Genomic DNA, 7,106 nt, shown 5'->3' with positions numbered 1-7,106 from the left:
GTTATAATTGAACCCACAACATAACTTAGTCCCACAAACCTAGAGTAGATGCCATAATGTTATAGCATTTGTCACTTAAAATCTGCTTATATTCCAGCTGTACAGACACAAAGGTGATGTACTACTTAACCAGTAAAATAAATCCTATTAGAGTGTACTACCAGTGTTGTTCTTTCCCTGCATTCTTTTAACTCCCTTAAAACAAAAGTGTTCTTCTGGGAAACATGAAAAAGACTGAATATACAGGATGTGAAACTCTTTTTGAAGAGTAAGTTCAGTTTTAATCAAAACCCCATTCTACTTTTAATATTATCCTTCATCTGAGAATGTGAAGAAAAACTTACTTGGATTATGCTCTTAGATGAATAAGAGAAAATGGTTTCTAGCCCTGGTTCTGCGAATAACCAGGTATGTGACCTCGGAAAAATAGGCTGATATATAGAAGAAAGGGCTTCCCTCATAGCTCAGTTGGTCAAGAATCGACCTGCAATGCAGGAGACCCCGGTTCGATTCCTGGGTCAGGAAGATCCACTGGAGAAGGGATAGGCTACCCACTCCAATATTCTTGGAGTATCCTGGTGGCTCAGCTGGTAAAGAATCCGCCTGCAATGTGGCAGACCTGGGTTCAATCCCTGGGTTGGGAAGATCCCCTGCAGAAGGGAAAGGCTACCCACTCCAGTATTCTGGCCTGGAGAGTTCCTTGGATTGTACAGTCCATGGGGTCACAAAGAGTCAGACAGGACTGAGGGACTTTCACTTTATAGGAGAAAATATTATATAACCATTACATACATTTGGGAGGCTTTATAATAACATTGAAAATAATTATAATAAGTTAAAAAGCCATTAAAAGGTTTTTTTGTGCTTTTAATAACTTACGAAAGTAGTCAAATAATATTAAGTGAAGAGGCAAGAAAAGGTATACTAATTATATGTTCAGTATGATCTCAGCTGCCAAGACCAAAAAGAAATCCAACAAAATGTCAGCAGTAGTTGTCTTATTTATTGTGGTAGAATTGTAAATGATGTTTTTCTCTTCTCTCAACTTTTCTACAGAATATTCTCTAATACCATATATTATCTTATAATTAGAAACCAACAAACTATAAAAGAAAAAAGAAAATAAATTACCCCAATGCAAAGAAACTACTTTAGCTTTCATCCGTTAATCCTGCAAGCAGTAGTGACAGTTATTCCTAAGAATGCTTGATAAACTTACACATCCCCAGCATTCTCAGAGTCAAAAGATTAGTGATACCCCACACCTGGCAAACATTGATTTACTGGTATTGCTGAATTTCTCTGCTCATTACTGGAGTCAAGTGATGTATAATCAGGGTTGGCAGTGAGGGAATAATTGCTTTTGCCACAAACCGGGACGCCATCGACCCCACTGGAAGAGGGGATGGATGGTGGGCAGCTGTGATGCACTGGGAAACACCTTATTAATGGAGCCACAGAATAACTTCCAAATGAGCATAAGTCATGCCTAGCAAATGTGTCAGCAAACCTCTGTGGCTTTATTGCTCAACCCTCTTCCTAGAGGAAACCACTTCCCTCTCCCACAGAGGAGTCATGGCCAGTTCTGGAGCTGCCACAACTGCACACATGCTCCAGAAGGCCTCTCCAGTGTCTTTCTGAAATGTACAAGCAAAGCTCTTTCCTAGTGCAACTGTCACATCCCCAGTCAATCTATATTTATCAAGCACCAAGTATTTGCTGGGCTTCGCTGGCTCAGACAGTAAAGAATCCACCTGCAGTGCAGGAGACCCGGGTTTGATCCCTGGGTCAGGAAGATCCCCTGGGGAAGGTAAATGGCAACTCACTCCAGTGTTCTTGCCTAGAGAATCCCATGGACAGAGGAGCCTGGCGGGCTGCAAAGAGCCTGAAACAACTGAGCGACTAACACTTTCATTTTCAAGTATGTGCTAAACCCAGGAGACAAAAATATCTCCTCGTTTAAACATGAAAGTTTAAAACAAGCCAAATTTGACTTACTCTGGCATAGCAGTATCTTGAAGTTATAACTTGGAGTTTGCCTCAAGGCATTATAAAGAGGTTCGTTTTATTTTATTTTGGTTATTTATTTTTGTTCTTTCTTACATTTTCAGTATGTAATCTTCTCATCAAAAGTTGCATTTCAGAGTCAAGAAGAGCTGGGCTTCAATCCTGAAAGAAAAAATATTAATAGTTTGCCCTGATTAATTTAGGTAACTTTTCTGAGCTTTGATTACTTATCTGCAATGGACCTAAGAAGACGGATGACATTTAAAATCCCTGCAGCAGATCATTGCAATTCTCAATACATGCTACTTGCCTACACTGTTAGCAACATATATCTGTTAATACAGTTAAACATAATAGTAAAGGCATATTCCAACAAAAATCATTGCTTCTTCAAAAGCACACAGAAAGAATAATCAATTTATCTGATTAGAACGATATGCCCCTGAGAAACATGGCTAAAGAACAGCCAATTAGTCCCTCAATTAGTTGAAATAAACAGAAGTCATTCTAGACTTTTACATTTTGTTTTTATCTGTATCTGATGGAAGCATTAGTTCCAGCACAGAAACCCCCAAGTAAGTTGCTGACTGTAAAGTAAGGTGTCTTAACTAGAGCAACCTCTCTCTGAGAAATCCAAACTACTAGGAAACAAACAAACCAATAAAAATCTCACATACTGTTGAATTTTGGCTCAAGCCTAAATCATCCAGAAATGGGCAACCAGCTCAACTTGCTTAAACCACACTCGTCAAGGAAACAAGAATGGTCGCTTTGTATCCTCATTCACCATTTTCTAGCAGCTTCCCTGGTGGCTCAGACGGTAAAGTGTCTACCTGCAACGCAGGAGACCCGGGTTTGATTCCTGGGTCGGGAAGATCCCCTGGAGAAGGAAATGGCAATCTACTCTAGCACTCTTGCCTGGAAAATCCCACGGATGGAGGAGCATGATAGGCTACAGTCCATGGGGTTGCAAAAGTCGGACACGACTGAGCGACTTCACTTTCACTTTTCACTGTTTTCTAGATAGTAGAGACTGACCCAAGTGTTTCTGAGGGAAAATAGAAGAGCTACTTTCTGAACTATAAGAGATAAAGGCCAAGTCAAATGTTCATTTTCCTGAAGGTGAAGATACATAGAGGGATGGTGTAGAAATGAGGCTTGGAGGAGGCTGTAGGCCACAATTGGAAGTACTTGTATTTGTCATCATCGTTTCATTTAAAACTTGTAATATATGCAGGACCTAAGCATGTGAGAGATAAGGAAACCGAAGTAGGTAATGTCACCATGCATGAAACGGGATGGCAGGGTAGATACGGAATTTCCTGATTCCTAGGCCAGAGTTCATTCCCACCATCTCATGCAACCTAATAGATGTCTTACCAATGGACTAAGTTCAGTGCTTGGCAGATTAGACTAAACTTGCTTATATTTGTTACATTGTTTTGTTATGTTTTGTTCACATGTCCTGTAGCATATGAAATGACAAATTTGGTTGCATCTTTGGGGTTAGTATAAACAATAGATGTAAACAAAGTATTATGAAGAAATATACAGAGAAATCACATGTGGATAAAAATAATTGAAGAATCACTTAGGGGATGAAATAAATCACGAGGATTTTCCTTTCTAGAGAAATGAGCAAATGGAGGAAAAGCATGATTTACCATGCCTGTCTTTTCTTGGATGCATCCCCTCAACTGCAAATGAATTATTTTACTTTCTACATATTTTCCTCCTTGAAACTCTTTGATAGTTAGATTAGCTGAAATGTATGAAGCCCACTGCTGAGAGTAAAGGAGAACTCTAATTCCAGTCACAGTTCTTCATCCGCTCTTTTTGAGCTGTGACAGTATATGGAGCAAGGATATATCTGCCAAGACTTTAAAAATGCCATCTTGCTGCTCCTGCATAAATCATCTAAGCAGAGGCAGGCCCTGACTCAGTCTGACCTCTACAGCCTTCTTTTCCTCATAGACAGAATTACTTAATCCCCGTCTAAATACTCCTTATCCCCAATCTAAGAGACCATTCCTGACAACTGGCAGAAAAGACATAAATAATGCCAGCTCTCTCTATTCTAATATTTATCATCTTGTGATACTTGTTCCTAGTTAGGTCATAAACTTGCATCCCAGTCTGTAATTGTGAGAAATTAGAGGACAGCAGCTGTGTCTTGTTTTCCTTTGTACATTCAGAACCTGGCATACCAATGGCATACAGTAGTCACTCAATAAGTGTTTGCTTACTAACTGACTGATTCATTAAACTGAGCTTCTGCCTTGGTGCTGAAACCCAGTCACCACCAGTCTGGGGACTCAGTCCCTATTCTGATCCCTGTTGGATACCTTCCTAATATTGTAGCTCTTCTTGGACACAGGGCCCTGCATTTCTCACTCCTGGAAATTCACACACAGACCTTAATTCCTGTTCTTGAGCATCCTACTGCAAACTTTTGGTTCTTGGATCACCAAATGCCATCTTTCTCTGGCTCCACCTTCACTCCGACTTTATGACTTGCTAGGACACTGCAGCAGCCTGCATAGAATCTCCTGAGGGCTATTTTTGCCTGGACTATCACTTTGATGAGTGTAATGTATACCCCCAGATGTCTTTTGCTTATCAATTATGCACAGTAATTGATAAGCAAAATCACCTGTTTTTATAAAAATATAATGGTTTACATGCTACCACAGCCTATTCCATTTATGTATAAAATCTGTGACTACCTAAATTATATCAGGGTTCCATGAAATAATCTGTCAAATGCAAAAAAGAGATAGGCAAGATAAATGTTAATTATCCAAGCAGACAATTAAAACTCCTCATTAAAGTTTTGTGTGTGTGTGTGTGTGTGTGTGTGTGTGGTTTTTGTTTAAGTCAGTTGAACTGTCTCTACCCTTTATATTTCTTTCCAGTTTAAATAACAGGTCAATCAACACATTTCCTCATATTGAAAGTTTCAATCTTAAGCTCTTGCTTCATCTTACTTTTCATAAAGTCAAACAATCTATTGTTTAGTTGCTAAGTCATGTCCAGCTCTTTTGCAACCCTATGGACTGTAGCCCGCCAGGCTCATCTGTCATGGGATTTTCCAGGCAAGAATACTGAAGTGGGTTGCCATTTCCTTCTCCAGGGGATCTTTCTGACCCAGGGATTGAACCCACATCCACTGCATTGGCAGATGGTCTTTAGCACTGAGCCATCAGAGAAGCCCCAATCAAATGGACCAAAACAAGTCAGAGTTTGGGGAATTCCTTTTTTAAAATTCACCAATGGCTCCATTTGTCATGGAATCTGGAGACCCAAGTGTCTTGGCCTTGATACTAAAAACTTACCTCTAAGACAACATCCCAACCAAAAAACCAACCTCTGCCAGCTCACTGCCTACAATCATTAAGATGAATAATTAGAAAAGTCCCCTGGAGCTTGGGAAAAATCAGAGAAATCTGTAACCATCACAAAATAATGGACAACATTGTCATCAGTTTTTCAAAATTCTTTCTGAATCATTGAGGAATGAATTGTTTCAATAGCATTTTCCCTTGCTAAGAGGAAAATGACTCATGGCTTCAAAGACGAGCTGATGCCAAGGCCGAGGCAGAGCAGTGCTTTCAGTTTATCTACCTCTGTGCTTTTAAACCAGTTGTCTGGAAAATCTGCCTGATCTTCCTCAAAGGTCCACATTAGCAGAAGGATCACGAGGTCATGTTTGTCCATTCCATGCCACATCCTACAGCCAGCAATGGCCGAGCATAAAAGTCCTCAGAGGAAAGGCTGATGCTCATTCCATAATGTTTTGTGTGAAGAGGGAAAATATTTCCTTCTAACAGTGCTGCACCACATAAAAAAATAAAGGAGATTAAATTTAATTTTTAAGGATAACAGAATATTAAAGCAGTTTTCTTTCTATCTTCAACTTTCAGATCTAATTGAGTCACAAAGCATTAGAACTGGGTCATTTTAGTTAGGTCGGATCTCCCATTACCTTTGTCTAAAAGTCCAGGGGAAGTAAACTATGTATTGAGTTCTCATGTAATTATAGTAAAATATGATAATTACATTTAAATTTATCTCCATGGCTGATGAATGCAGAAAGTCAAGAGGAGAAAGATGGATGGAATGCAGTAGTCATCTGATTGCTTTTAATTGCCTTATTGCTCCCACGTGTAGTAGACCACAGTAGTAGACTGCAAATTGTTCTTCACTGGGCTGGGTTGAGGGGATATTCTGAAGCACTTAACTGTGGCTACCCACGACACACAAAGCACAGGAATGGAACAACCATGATTAAAGAGTCTTTGTACAGATTTTCCAATGGTATTATATCATATATTTTTAAATGTTTTCATATTGGCCATTAAGAGTATCAAAATTTTGAAATTCACCTACTGCTTGATCCTGGGCCTTTGCCCTTGAAAACAGGCACCCTGGTTTTCTGTGTGGAATCATGGGGATCAGAGGCAACTCCCTAACAAGTAGTTGATAGTTCCTCTCCAAAGAAAATGATCTGAAGGGTGAAACAAACAAATAACACCAAATCTGTCAACTTATACAGGAACAGGAAATTACTGGTACTTTTTTGGTTCTCTAAAGACAGAAGCAAAAAGGTAGGGTCAGGACTTGACTTTCTCTGTATTCCACACTTTCTCTCGTTGCTCCAAAAGAAAATCCTCTTAGAACTGGAAAAAATAATTAGGACAAGTTCAGAGATGATTAAAAGACTGAAATTAATTAAAAGAATAGAGCTGTGAGGAAATAATAAAAGCACTGGTCCAACGAGAGCAGAGTAGCCATATGTATTGAAGAATATGAATGGAAAAGAGAAAAAACATTATGCATAAGAATGGCATAACAAAAAAAGGTGAGATTTATCCATAATAGCAATAGTTAAGGTAGTGAACTCTGTGAAATTCTGTAGAAACACTATCACTTTTAACCCTCACAACAACCTGGAGAGGCAGATATTGGCTCCACTTTACAAAAGAGGAAATAAAGACGCCATGCAGAAGTAGCTGGTAATTAGCATAGCTGGAATTCAAACCCAGATTGTTTGAAGGCAGAGCCTACATTTTCAATCACAACACCATATTGCCTGTTGG

The 7,106-nt window shown here is 39.3% G+C and overlaps 1 long non-coding RNA gene across 1 annotated transcript; it reads right to left on the bottom strand.

The window, feature by feature from the left end:
• Positions 1 to 238: 238 nt before the first annotated feature.
• LOC133261730 (uncharacterized) lies at positions 239 to 6,248 on the bottom strand. The gene is made up of 3 exons (XR_009741122.1): positions 6,067 to 6,248; positions 5,632 to 5,839; positions 239 to 2,169 (listed from the first exon to the last, which is right to left on the bottom strand). It is a non-coding gene; the product is annotated as an uncharacterized LOC133261730 (long non-coding RNA).
• Positions 6,249 to 7,106: the final 858 nt, after the last annotated feature.

The sequence above is a fragment of the Bos javanicus genome, chromosome 1 (genome assembly GCF_032452875.1).
Source record: "Bos javanicus breed banteng chromosome 1, ARS-OSU_banteng_1.0, whole genome shotgun sequence".
In the NCBI taxonomy this organism is placed as follows: domain Eukaryota; kingdom Metazoa; phylum Chordata; class Mammalia; order Artiodactyla; family Bovidae; genus Bos; species Bos javanicus.
Note: the sequence above shows the minus strand (reverse complement) of the source record. Positions and strands in the feature narration are given on the sequence as shown.